The 15,037-nt window shown below is 36.5% G+C and overlaps 1 pseudogene; it reads right to left on the reverse strand.

Annotated features, from left to right (window-relative positions):
* Positions 1-2,221: 2,221 nt before the first annotated feature.
* LOC143683401 (small ribosomal subunit protein eS1 pseudogene) lies at positions 2,222-14,342 on the reverse strand (annotated as a pseudogene).
* Positions 14,343-15,037: the final 695 nt, after the last annotated feature.

Here is a 15,037-nt window from a genome sequence, read left to right on the forward strand (position 1 = left end):
GGACATGTAGGAATATGAATGATAAATGGTTAATAAGAGACAAAAATGCTTATAAAATCAATACCTTTAATGACTCTGAGATTGTCAGGATATTAACATTTGGCACAAGCAATGTTGAAAGAAATTTATTTAATGAAAGTTCTGGCCTGTGTCTCAGTCTTTTAAATGTGTGACAAGGTGATGCTGAGGCTATAGATCTTTATGGCCCACAATGACATATAAGCACATAGATTGCTTAACGAGGCAAAAAACACAAGAATTCAATGAATCCGATGAATGCTCTTCCTTCTGCATCTCCTTTGGTCGGCTAATTCTTACTGAACCTTCCAGTGCAGATGCTACTTTCCTTAAGAAGTCCCTCCTGAAGTCCCAAATTCCAAGTTGGTGTCCCTCTTATGTGCTCCTTTTAGGTCCCAGTACTTCCCACTTTTCATGTTATTTTTTTATCTCCTGAATTATATGTAAGCTCTAGGACAGCTGAAGCCATTATCAAGTGCATTGATGTGTTCCCACAATAAATACATGCTTTATTAAAATGGCACGTAAATAATGCCTTTAAACTTAGAAAGAGCAATTGCCTTTTGATCCATTGGTCAAGATGCACAAACAACATAATAAAGCCAGAACCAGGCATCATCTCTCAGGAAGCCAGAACTGCACAAAATATGATAATTTGCCGAAGCTGGGCTTGCCTTGGGATACTCACAAATCTGAAACATTCTTTGGGGAAGAAGGTTGAACTACTTACTAAAGAAAAGGTTTGTCTTTAGGTTTTCTTTTATTTTGAGTTAAAACACAAGGGAACTCTTAGAGCTAAGACCTAGTTGTTTATTTTAGTGAACTAAGCCCTCAGCAAATATTGATTGAAGCACTGATTGATTGATTGGGGAGGTCTGGAAGATGCCTTTGTAAGTCATGGGAATCCCACTATATTTCCTAAATAAATGCTTGAGTTTTGCTCAAGTAGACAGATAGCAGGATGTTCATTGCAGCATTATGTGTAATGGCAAAAACTTCAGAACCAACTTAATCATCAATATGTGAATGGATAAAATAATGCATAAATATTCATACAATGGAATACTATACATCAGGAAAGAGTAATGAAGTAGATATACATGTATCAACAGAGATCAGTCTTGACAAGGTCTTGTTGAAATGAGTGAAAGCAGGTTCAAAAGAATACGTAAAGTATAATATTTATGTAAATTTGAGGACCATAAAATGATACTATTTGTTGTTTATGGACAGACATATGTGGTAAAAGTATAAATACGTGTTTAGGAAGTACTCGTGCCATCTTCAGTATGATGACTACCTTTGGAGAAGAGCACAGGGGAATAAATTTGGAAAAGGGATGGTTATTCAACTATATTTGAAATGCTTTTTTCTTAAAAAATAGATGTGAAATAAATATGGCAAAATGCTACATATTTGTTAAAGTGTGATAGATACATCGATGTGTGTTATATTCTTTGTTGTGTATTTTAGTAAATTTTAAATATTTCTTAATATTTCTTAGATTAAATAAAGAAAAATTAGCTAGAAGAAGGGAGCTCCCATGCAGATTTAAAAATTAAAACTTAACCATAGAACTAGTTCAATAATGAAACAGTGAGTGGAATAAAATACATGTAATTGAGAGTTATAGAATTATGTCCCTTTAGTAAATTTTTGTCTAAGAAGGTCAGTAATAAAGACAGTAATAAATAAACACTAATAGACTGTGATATTAGTCTGGTTGGATAAAGAAATTTCAAATATACTTTCCTAATTACAAAAGCAAAAGATGTTCAAAAATGCAAAATAAGAAAACAAAAAACTCATATAATCCTGTCCTTTGCAAATAAAACCTATAAATATAATTTTTATGCATACACATACATGCCTACATGGATATATGATTTGAGAACATAAGCATAGTGGTTTATATTTAGTATTATATGATAAACGTTTTTCTATGTTATTTCATTTCCGTAACAGATTTTTAGTAGCTGTAGAGAATTCCATCATACGGATATGCTGTAACTTACTTAATCATTGCCTACTGTTGGACATTAAAAAAAAAAAAGATAATGATTTTCTGGCTCATTGGAAATAATATGGTCTAGAATAGTTTCCAATTCCAGCATTGTTTTCATCTACCTGCAACATAAACACACATATTCTTTTTTTTTTTCACAAATAAGAATTTTTATTTGCACTTTTTAAAGTCTGAATTTTAAACAGATTCTTGGACTGGTGGCTTATATCTATCAGTTCGTTCCACGTGATCATCCATCTCGTCTCCAATTGCTTTTCCAGAGCTACAACCTTCACCGTGAGGCTCCCTGAGTCTTCCCAATTCAAACTTGGGCTTCTTCATTTTTACTTTCCTAACAGGCATATCGTGGAGAGGATAAATAGCCTGGCAAGCCTTTTCTATATCTTTACCAATGCTGTCTGGAATCAACTTGTTGACTTCTTCTTCCAAGTCATCAATCATGGTCTGACATTTTTCGACCATGGAGCATATTTTGTCATGGGTCAGATCCATGCCATGGAATTTGGCTACACAGTTTTTGCCCTGCACATCCTCAGTAATTAGCTTGAATTTTCTAAATGTAACTTCACCATTCTGCAGAACAGCAAGGTTCACTTCAAAAATGCAAACCTTAAAAAAACAAAAAACTCACAACACTTAAGGCCATCAGATGCAATTTTGGTTCCTTGAGTCCTTGTAATTAATGTTTGCCTAATATTTCTTATGGTAAACATTGCTGGTGCTTTCACATCACACCGATCTTACTCAGAAAGTGGATCAGCCACTTTCTTCTTGGCTCCTTTTTGGCCACCTTTTGTAAGGTGCTTGTTCTTGCCAACTGCCGTGGTGCTGCTCAGAGACCCGAAAGGAAACACACATATTCTTGATATATATATATTTTTAATATAAGGAATCATTCAGATGGCAGACTAAATTTCCCAGTTTATTTTCGGCATGCCTGATGTCCAAGAGACAAAACTGCTATAACATACTGGTCAGCTACCTTAGCATTTTTGTTACCTGTCTACTTTAGAGGTGAAGAATAGGGATGTCAAACATTATAAATGCTCAAAATAAAATTCTGAGGGGATAACTGAGTTGTTTAAATATTCTTAAATGACCATACCTTCCAAGATGTTAATATTATTAATCTCTGTGTGTTTCTTTCCTATATGTCAGTTTTGTGTTCTATGAATACCTTAGATTTTAATCCTCACAGCACCACTATGCAATATATTTCACATTTCCATTCATGCTTAATGTTAGGAGAAATCGATTTATAATACCTTTAGAACAATCTATCGCAGAATAGGCTTGTTGGCTTAAATGTCAACAAAGGTAATCTGAAAATAGGAACTTCCATTGGAATTCAAGTTAACAATGCAGATGGATTTGTAAAGACACAGATCCATGAGGATATAGCAAATAGTCTAGATACGAGATAATGATGTTCTGCACACTAGAGAAAGCAGCAAGTAACATTTAAGTGAGAGCAAATCCATTAAACAGCCATGCTTAGTAAAATTCAGGCACTATGGAGGTCATGAGCTGATCCACTATCAACGGCAATGTCACAATTCATTCTCTCAGGTTCAGTTAATATTGATGAGGTTATAAACATGTAGCTTCCTCCCTTGAAATTATTTCTCCATGCAAACAAACCTCTCAATAGCCTAGCAACTCATCTGTCTTCTCCTGCTTCCATGGCTAGATGCATCATCACACATTCCCTTGGTTAAAAGGAATGATTCAGACACATCTTCTGCACATCCCTTTCCAAGGAATAAAATCTAAATCTCTGCCCAAGGTCAGTGCAAACCTGAAAGTCCAATGATTAAGGACTTCGCAAAGTTATAGTAAGTAGATCAATTGCTGCTTGGGTTGGCTTCCATAAAGCTAGTCTGTGTGTTCCTGCTTCTGCTGGAGTCCAAGAAACTCATGGGAGGAATCTCCATGTATCAAATGAAAGCTGTATTTAGTACCTGGAATTCCTTGGGTTGCTACAATTTGTATAATCAGTGAGGAAGATACTGCAATATTCCAGTTAAAGGTTGTAAAAGGTCTCAACTCTTGTGATAAATTTGATAGGTTAATAAAGACAAGGCTTGATTAATTCGATGTGAGGGATGGATGTGGTTGGTAAAGAGATGGGAGAGGAAAAGACTGATCTGGACACCTAAGTGTGCAGTGGTTCCATTAACTGATTAAATAACAAAGGATGAAGCATACTGCTTCTGTGAGGGATGTAAGAGTGAACAGTGAAAAGAGACATAAATGTTTTGCACAAGTTAATTTTGATGTTACTTAGGGACATGCTTGGACTGGCTTATTCCCAGTATGAGACTCATGGAAACTGTAAAGGAGGGAAATACACACTTGATGGTCATTACCATAAGGTGATAGTTAAAATTAAAATTATAAGCATCAAAATTATTACCCATGGATAGTACACGGTCTAGGCAGAACAATGGACCCAAAGAAGATTTCTGAAAAAACACATGTAAAAAAGAAGGCACAAGAGAAGGCTTCCATGAAAGAGATTGATGATCAGAGCTAGGAGCAGAAAAATGGAAAAGTTGTAACTTGAAGGCAAAGAAGTAGAGAGTTCAAGAATATGTGATGGTTAATAGTGGCAAACATAGCAGAAACGCTCCCTAGAGAAAGTTGGAAAACATCTATAGCATTTGGCAATATGTGGATTATTGTTGGGCTTTGTGAGAGCAGAGTGGAGTGGTCTAAGCAAAAGCCAGTTTTCATGGGTTTGGATTGAGTGAGTGATAGAAAATGAGAAAAGGAATGGGAAGTGAGAAAAGCAAGACAATGAATGTGAAACACTCTTTCAAAACCTGGCTGAAAATTGAAGGGAAAAATATTTGGTAGCAGATAGAGGGGGATGCAGGTTAAAGAGGATTATTCTTTTTTTGTTTTTTTCTTTTCAGAAAGGAGAAATTTAATCATGCTTCTGGACTACAGAAAAATAGCTGGCAAAGAGAAAGACATTGAAGGTCTAGGAGAGGTGGGGATAATGGGTGGAACAGTGTCCCAGAAGGGGTGTCCTTATGGTGGTTTGGCTGCATCCATGGGACTTATTACTGTTTTGTCTCATTTCCCTGCTCCGATAGACCCTATTCTCATACTATTCCCTTTTCACATGCTTAGGCCGGCTCTGTAACATGACCCATTTCCTGTGGGGTGGGGAAATAGGGTTTTCAGAGCCAACCCCAGTCATTGGAAAATCAACCTCATTTTATTTTTTGGTGCTGATCTATACAGCACCTGATGTCTCAGATGTGGGCAAGAAAGCTGCTTCTAGCATCAGAGTGATCTGGAAGCTCAATGCTGTTATATCAGAGACTCTAGAGATCTATTGATGTCATATGAGTGATGTATTTGAAAAATTATTAAGATACATAGAAACTCTAAGATGCCGTATGAATTTTCCTCAAGTGCTGAAAGAAATGTATTAGTTTAGCTAATTCCTAGGGATCCCCTACATTAATTTCCCCTTTTGCTGTTCTTCACACACAAAAAGAGTGCTTGTGTTGAAGACTATTATTAGCAAACCTGTACTGCACAGTCCATATACATGCTTTGATGTTTCTTAATAGAAAACAGAATTGTGCCCACTGCTTTAAGTCTAAAGAAGAAATAAAAAGATAAGATGATGCTGTGGCAGAAGAAAATTTAAAAGTAACAACAACATCAACAACAAAAAAGAAATAGCTTATGGCTCTTCAGATTCACAGAAATGAGTAACATACACATTTCCATTCATAGAATGGCAGCCCATACAAATGCATATGCAAAGCAGCTTTAAATGTCCATTTCCCACTGTATTCAGCTCCTTTATTTCTGCCAATTTTTCCTTCTTAATGGTGGCACAGATGGACTCACAATTGGAGAGTACCAAAAAAAATTCTGTTTAGCAGGTGAGCTAGGAAAGCTGATCTGCCTTCCTCTGAGCTTGGTTGATCATTACCCTTGAACAAATACAGAGCCACATGTTCAGGCTGCCCTTATGCCCTGGTTACCACAATGAGAGAAAGAGTAAGAAACAGAAAGAACTCTTAAGACAAGATAGTTGTTCCCATATAAATTTGCCTATCATCTGAACAGAAACATATTCTGTGTATTCAAATTCTTCGTTTTTTAAAAGAACATTTAAAGGGGATGAAAACGGCTCACAAAAATCATTTACTCTTGATGTAATGGAGAAGATAATCTCTTGCAATAACTTCAGACTTTTAAAATTAGAAATGTTTTGTCATGGGTATGCAGAAAAATACTCTAGATGCCGGGTTAAGAGTGAGGAAGAGAGGGGTAAGGGGCGAAAAGAAAGAAGGGATATGGAAAGAAAGCCAGAGAGCAATATCCGCTCATAACTTCTTATTGGATCCTTGTGGGGTACAAATATTTGGGGACCCTTGCAGCCTCAACTATAATAAAAATGAGAGAATTCATTCTTTTTTCCATTTTCCTTGGGCCTTTGGACGTACTATCTTTTAAGCAGGGTAAGATACTTAATAGGCAGTGTCTTTATACTTTCCATTTGAGCTTATCACATTTGATAAATATTTGTATCTGCCTTAGATATTTCTGAAAGCAAATACTTTACAAAATGAGTTGTTGTTTTTTCTCCCAGAATGAATTTTAAAACCTAATGTTCTTCAGAAAAACATGGAAAGATTTCTGAATGTGGGGAAACAGCTGGCAAATTCTTATGCAAGATACACTTTTCTTGAAAACGTACCTATATATTGTGGTGTATGTATAAATAAGATGTCAGGGAGATGATTAGGCCTCAAATTATTGATAGCGATTTTACAGGGTGAGGAAAATTACAGGGACTTTCGATTTAATGATTTCTATAATCATTGAATTTTATTGATTACTCTCGTAATTTGAAAAAAACTAAACATCATGTATTATAACAATCACAATATCAAGATTTAAGAGTTGACAATTAAAGTGTAGTGATAGTGGAAAAGAAGTTAGATATTTTGCTAGTGACCAGGGGCTAACCTGTGTATCTTGAGAATATTTCTACCCAGCAGGCATTATTTGAACTTTCTCAACCAGATTTGTGGACACATCTAACCCTGAATACTTGCTTGTCTTGTTGTTATGGAACTTCTTTGTATTGTCCCATTTCATTGGTCCCAAGTCAAGAGAAAATGACAGGCATTCTAAGGACTGATGATACATATGCACACAGTTAATTTTAGAGAGATTATTGCAGTTGCCCAAGACAAGATGAAAACCAAAATACAGCAGACCATTTGTATCCTTTCAACATAAACCAGATTTTAAACAATAGTTATTTAATTTGGACAAAAAAAAGTTTTTGGTGAAGGTGCCTCGTGGAGGTAAATAAATAACTGGGACTTTGGGAAGCTTTCAAACATGAATGACAAGAGAGACTGGGATAATGAAAAAGAGTGAACATCACAAAATCAGCCCTAGAGTGATGCCATTCTGGGCATGAGGCTGTGTAAATCTTAAAGATGAGTATATGTTCTTTCCATTTTTAAAGGGAAAAGAAGCTGAGAAAGGGCTTCTCTTTCACAAATGTGAAAGAAATGTGATTGGAGGGCAATGTCATTTAATTTGATGTTTCCACTGCTGCTGAAATCAGGAATGACTTGCTCACTCTGCAAACATGAGCATGAAACTAAGTCTATTCCTTTGACATCATCAACAATGCCATCTGCCAAATTTTGAGAATATAATTTCAAATTTTGAAATAAAGGGCTTTGCACTTTGTGGCAACTTAAAACCACATATATTTATATTAAAGATCACTTTAAGCAAAATGATTAAAATGGCATTTTTCATTCCATACTTATTGACCAAAATTAAATCATCATCTCCTTTCTAAGTAACAGGGACACCGAAGCTCAGAATGGGTTTTCAAGAGTAATATCACATCTTTGCAAGTTAACTCTCAACCATTTAATTATATTAATGCTGCTTACTCTCAACAGGTGACGATGGATGTTTTCCAGGGGCTGGGGGTGGGGGGTGGAAATGGAGCATATTTAACTGCTTGTGTTCACCTTCATTCTTTCTGGGCACTCCTTGAAAGTAAATCTATATATTTTATGGCATATTCAATTGCTACTTCTCTTTTTTCATCTTGCTGCAAAAGTTGGTCTTTCTCAGCGAGATTTTGTAGCTCAGATAAGTGGATGCCTTCCATTCCACGGTCCCCTCATTTCTGGGATGCCTTGAAACAAGCATAACCCAGAATATAGAGATAACTTCCAGTGCAGACACGGCTAGAAGATAGCATTTCTTTAACATGGTATTGTCTGTAATCTGCTGGCTCCATGAAGAGCATCTGCAACTGGCTTTGTCAAACAGTCACACTGAGATCAAAGCTGATGCCTTTGTGAAAGGACAAGATGAGCAGAGCCAGAGGACAATAGGAGGCTGGTGCCCAGCTGATGAGTTCCCGTGCTTTCCCTCACATCTGGTCTTCCTCATTTTATCTATACCGATAAGAACAAGAAAATTATATGAACTGGCTAATGATGGCTTATGATTAATATATTCACATGTAATTCTAAAGGTCTAGTTGTAACTCCCTGAACAGAATCAGGTTGTTGTTTTTGTGTTTAGCTGAGATTTGTGTTGGTCCTCCAAGGCTTCCCATCTCACCCCTTCTTTTCTCCCAATTCCAAAGAGAAGGAGTTTGGCCATAGCTCAAGGATGTGCCATTGAGCTACCAGGGTTCCAGAGAGTATTGCTCTCTCGACTGATTACGGGATGTGAAATAGGATTTGTATATTCTGTAGAAAGCCCAAAGTGAATAGGAAACCCTGAAGCTGCCAAAATAATTTCCTTTTCTACAACATTCTTTTTTTTCACTGTTAGCTTTAGTTTCTTTTCAATTTTGCATAATTTTACATGTTTTCATAGCTAGTCTATAAATTTCCTACTTATTAGAACAGTTTTACAAATCCTAAAGTGTACCTAGATTATGCATTTACATGAAGTTTTTATATCCCCAGAATTTGGGGGATTATTATCATAAATATTTATTATAAGCTAACTATAATAAAATCAAAATACAATTGCATACACTTTATTTTCTTAACCATAAATAAGACACAATTTTATGAAAGTCTTACTTGTCTTTTCTAATCAGAACCACATCCGAATCACATCCAGGATTTCATGGTGATGTATGTCATTGATGCAACTCAACTGAATGCATGTTCCTTAAGTAACTGTTAAGTGTCTTGCACAGTGTGAAAGGAAAATTACTTTTCATCTTTCATTACGGGGTAAAAAGGATTGCTGCCTTACTGGTTTTCTGGCATGACTATGACTTTAATAAGGGTTCATATTAATACGGTCACAACAACCCCATAGAAGAAAAAAATAAGCCTTTTGATTAACAGAGAACAAGTAAGAGGAGTTAAATGCTCTTAACTATTCGCGACATCAGTGGCAACTCTCTTATCTTGAATTCCACTACTCAGAGGCAGTCTGCACATGTTAACTCTGGCATCCTTGTAGTGAAGATAAATCTACTGAGTGCCGCATATGGTCCATGGATTGTGCTAAAAGTGCATTGTATGCATTACCTTAGTAAGCTTTCACATCAACCATATGAGGTAGTAGGTACCATCGTTATTTCCATTTTACAGATGAGAAAACTGTACAGGAGAGATTACGTGGGTTCCCAAAAATTACACATCCAGTAAGCAAGGAAAGCCTGAGTTAAAGCTAAGCACCTGGCCTGCATTCAGAGCCATTAGCATTCTGCCTGGGATTGGCCTTATGCCTTGCTCCTGCCCCACCCCTTCCTTGCACCCCATCACACACGTGTCCCATGCTTTAGCCAGCTATTGTTGACTTGTCGTGAGCTGTTTAGGAGGAATCTCTGAATTAGGCCTTTGGTATAAAGTTTTCAAACTACTTGTAAACAAAAAAACAAAAACAAAAAAGGAAAGGAAAAATAAACCTTTATTTAATAATGGATTTTATGATAATTGGCAATTATTTCCCTCCCTTGTTTCTCACCCTAAATGAAGATATATATCAGATGTCAGTCAAAGAGAACCATTGAATTGCTTTAAATGTCCACCACCAAGCTACACATCCAATTATTTTTGTTGATATAATCTCTACTGAAATGTAAAGGTGAAATGCCTCAAGAACTTGCTTTCAGTAGAGTGATCATTTGAGAGCAAAGCATAAGTAAATGTTGGTACGCTTTCCACATGCCATGCGCTGTAGCAGGACTCTAATTCATTATCTCATAAAGACCCCACAACAACCTGTGACGGAGTTACTTTTACTTTGACTATTTTATAGATGATGGTCCTCAGGTAGGGAAGTTAAGTAACTAGCCCAAGTCCATGAATTAAAACACAACAGAGATATGAAATGGGTCCTGATCTGACTCCAAAGTGGGTATTTTCAAACTCTCTTTGCTACATCTCCCAAATGCAAAAGGTGCAACTTACAGTAGTGCAGACATTTCCCTATGCGTGTTTTGGAGGTAGGAGATGAGATTCATTCCATGCTCTTTAAAAACATTTAACAGAGGGGCAGATTAGGCCACTCTTCTCCTTCCTCTTTTTTTCGGGGCCAGAAAGGCAGGACCTGTGCCTCTGCTTCACTGCAGGGCCAATACATTTCCTAAGCCGCTGATTTAAAAGCCATCCACCGGGAACATTCTGCTGTGTTCTATGAGCCTCTGTATGTACTACAATAAGCACCACAGTACATGTGACAAATGCACACTTCTGTATGTACTACAATAAGCACCACAGTACATGTGACAAATGCACACTTTTATAGTCCTGACAAGAAACTAAGGTAAATGAGCAAGAAAAGTTTCCAGTATTGTGAAACATATCAAAGTTGTCTTCAATATCAAGCTTTCATCCTCTAAGAAAATAATACTAACTCTGCATCTACAAGAGGCAAGTACTTTCATCTGCATTTATTTCGAATTCTATGACAGTCTTCTTTTTCCATCTCTCAAGAGAGAATTTCCTCCTTATGTCTTCTGATGTGCAAGCAAATCGGCAAGCACCCTAAAATCAGAATTCTGAAAGAAAATGAAAAAGAGCACTGTAGATTTTTTTCCTGTATCTTGAGGGGGAAAGGAGTTCACTCTCTCACCTCAACAGATGGTTTTAAATGCAATGATTACAAAATTCTGAAGGTAAAATGGTTTAATTACAAAGTCAATACCGCCTCCAACCTGAGCTGAGTCTTTAACGTAAAAACAACAGACGGAGCAGTGCAAACGCTAGGGCAATGTTTAACCAGAACTTTGCATAGCTCCTGGAGCAGGGCTTTCCATCCTGCCTTAAGTAAAAGGACAGAACAGATGATTCCGGGGTCCTATTCGTTAACCATCCTCAGACGGCAGAGTGTGATATACATGCATATATATTTCAATACACAGTACATGCACACCTATACAAACAAGCTCCGTAAGTATTACTGGAACCCAGTTTCGTAAGGCAAGGTTCAATTTGAGCAAGAATGAACAATCAGGAAAAGTTGAGGATACACAAAGAAGGAGTTTGTCACAGGAATGGATTTGCAGTTCTTAAAAAAAAAAAAGACATTCTGAAATTATACATTAGTAAGTTCTTGTTTCTAAAAAGTAAAGTTTGGCTTAAAACTCAAAAGAAAAGCAATAACAGATATTAAGAAATAATCCAGTTGCAAGATGTTTTTAATTGTTTAAAAATAAATCACACATGAGGGCAAGTCTGAGTTGGCTTCCATGTAAAAATTATCATCCCTTTCCAACACAGAAAGGATACGGAAAATGATTCATGGTTTAAACCTTGATTCTAATTAAACTTAAATCATTGAAAAATAGAATTAGAGAGCCCAGTGAAAGTTTTTCTATATGCCTAACATTACATTCACTGTTCCTTGAAATTCTTTTCATTTTAGTCATTACACAGAATTAAAACCACCTGTGAAAACTAATGTAAAAGAAAGTCATATGCGTCTTCCTTAAGCTGGTTTATTTTTGCCTCATATCCACTAAGCATCTAATATAGGCAATTATGAGAATTAGGATTCCTGGGCTGAGCAGGTTAGCAAGATCTAAAGAGTTAAATAAAATCAACATTTTTGACAGCCTTATCGCTGGGCTTTCTGATCTTAATAAATGTCACCCAGGATAACCTAAAACAACTCTTGTAGCAATTCTTTGTGGGGTATTAACATTAGAAGCGTTTTGAGATTTGTAACCTGTTTAGGTTGTTCTGGAAAGAAAAATGTCTCATTCCAGAAGGAAGTGTCAGTGATTATATTCAACAACTTTTAGAAAGTTTGTGGCTGAAGTTGAAATGTGGAGAAAAAGAAAAAAAAGGAAAAAGGAAAAGAAATACTATGTTTTAGAAATGGAAATGTCTTAGCATAATTTTTATAAATATTAATTAAGGTAAAGTAAGTATATTTCTGATACCATAATTACCGCATGTTGATATTGCCTTTGGAGAAGTATTGAAATTTAATTATCCAAGACACATCTATTTGCTTGCTTATTTCATTTTCTGTCACAAATTTTCTAAAAACTCCTGAAGCAAAATGTGTATCATCTTATTCTTATAAACCTCATAATCAAATTAAGAGACTGCTTGGCATTTTTCAGTAATCAATTCTGAAAACCATTTCTTTGAAATTCATTCATTCATTCTCTTGTCATGCCCCTCTTGATGGGTAACCATTCCAGCATATTTAATATATAACAAAAAAATCTTAATACTGCAATACAATAGACAAATTTAAATTTTCATTTATCCTTATTGTACGTTCAATTAATTTTCACAAGCTGAGCATACCTATGTATGTTCCAAAATCAAGTGCCAAAATCAAGTAGAAATTGACAGGACCTTACAAGTCCTTATGTCCCCTTCTGGTGGCTTTCAGCTCAGGGGGACCACCATCCTATTAACAGAATAGATTAACTTGGATTGATTTGCACTTTATAAAAATGGAAGCCTACCAATTGCATTCTGCGTGTCTGGCTTTCTTAGCTCTCAATGTTGTATTTGTGAGCTTCAGCCATGTATTTTGCTGATAAAGAGTGTTCATTCTTATTGCTGTATAAATATTCCATTTTGTGTAATGCCATCATTCGTTTATCCATTCTATGGTTAATGGGCATTTGGGCAGTTTCTAGTTTTGCTCTTCCTGAGAGGGTTGCTAAGGACCTTCAGGCTCATCTTTTGCTGTGTATGCATAGCTTTACTTGATATGGTCAAGGCCATGTCACAAATTGAGTGTTTGTACAGTGCCCTTTGCTTCTTGCAGAATGTGAATTCCTTTTGTATGCATGAACTTTTATTTATAGGAGTGGTTTATGTTATATATCTTATTTTGTTTCTCACTTTTCTCCCATTCAGCATTGTGGATTTAAGATCCAAGCACACTGTCATCTGCACATAGAACATAACTGCTGTGTAGAGACCCTTGGCACACATCACCACGTGATGGAGAGTGGGGGGTTTGAAACCATAGAATTAAACCAACAGGGTATGCTTGCATCCAGACACTGAAACACTGTAGCCCATTTAAGACCCAAATTTTAAAGAATATTTGGTTCCATGGGAAAATAAATATTTTAAAAACAGAAAGATATAAAACTGCATATAAATCATGATCCAAATTTTGTTTATAAATATATGTTCTGGAAGGAAATATAGTAGGTGTTAATGGTCTTTACTGCAGTATAGGATTTAAGGTGCTTTCCTTCTTCATATTTTTTCAGTATAATCCAAGGACATTACAATTATAGACAAATATAAAGAAGAAACTATATAAATCATGAACTACAAAAATATACTGCATTTCTGTGATTTAAGTATTATAGAGCATTCTTCCTTTATAATATCATATCTGTTTCTTCTATGTGCTTAACATCATTGTTTTCATAATTGTTATAACCATCAAAATCTTGTGTGCTGCCTCAGCATCCATCTTATTTGGGCTAAGCCACTCGCCTCCCCACTGACCTCTGGCCTAGTTAATAAGCAGATTTTACTGGAGGCATAAACTTCCCCAGAGCCCAAACTCACATCTGTGGCCACCACCCACACCTCACCCCAAACCCATAGCTGGTCCCAAATGAGAAGCTAGATATCCCCACCACCCTCGAACCCCCAGTCGCTTTCCCTTTTAATGCACATTTACTTTAACCAATCCCTGACTCTCATGAGAAACCTACCAACCTCCAGCCCTGGAAGGACCACCATAAAGTCACCAGCCCACGGGGCTGTCCCACTCGGCCTATGTGCTCTCCACCAGCTGGTTGAACACCCAAGCCCGTCATGTTCTCGCTAATCCCTCACAGTGTCCTCCCCTCTCTCTGGGACCTGAGAGTAACACACTTTCTTTTCTCATTCATTATGGCCTCTGTTTCCCATTGTGTTGCACCTGACCTCTGCCCAGACTGAAATTTAAAATCTAATTTAACCAATTTGAAGCAATAATCATTTACTGTTCCTATTAAGTCATTATCACATCTTCTGACCTGCCACCTGGTTTTAATGTCTTCCTCCTTCCTCTCTCTTCAGTCTCTTCTACTTTACCCCTTTCTGGTTAGAGAGGCCTAGCAGAAGTCAGTAAATCTCTTTTCTCCAAGACTTGGCCATCTTTCCTTAAAGATAATAGTTGATAATTTCATATTGTCCTCATACTTGTTGTTACTGAAGAGAAATAGGATCTCATATTAGATTGGGCTTTTCTACACTTTCAATTTTGCTAGAGCAAGGACTCGTGTTACTCATTGTTGAGTCAGACAGTTTTGGGTAGTTTAGAAAGGAAAAGTAAGTTCATCTAATTCCAGTGAGGACCACTGAGGTTGAATGGATTTCCCAATTTTTCATAGCTGGATTGGGCCTTGCCAGTAATAAACTAAATGTCAAATCTTGACTTCCATTCTAAAGCTATTTCAGCTACTCTGTGCTACTTCTATTGCAATCTAATATGAGGGATGAAGTTATTCTTTATCTGGTTGTTAATTGA

Source organism: Tamandua tetradactyla, chromosome 5 (genome assembly GCF_023851605.1).
Source record: "Tamandua tetradactyla isolate mTamTet1 chromosome 5, mTamTet1.pri, whole genome shotgun sequence".
NCBI classification, from domain to species: domain Eukaryota; kingdom Metazoa; phylum Chordata; class Mammalia; order Pilosa; family Myrmecophagidae; genus Tamandua; species Tamandua tetradactyla.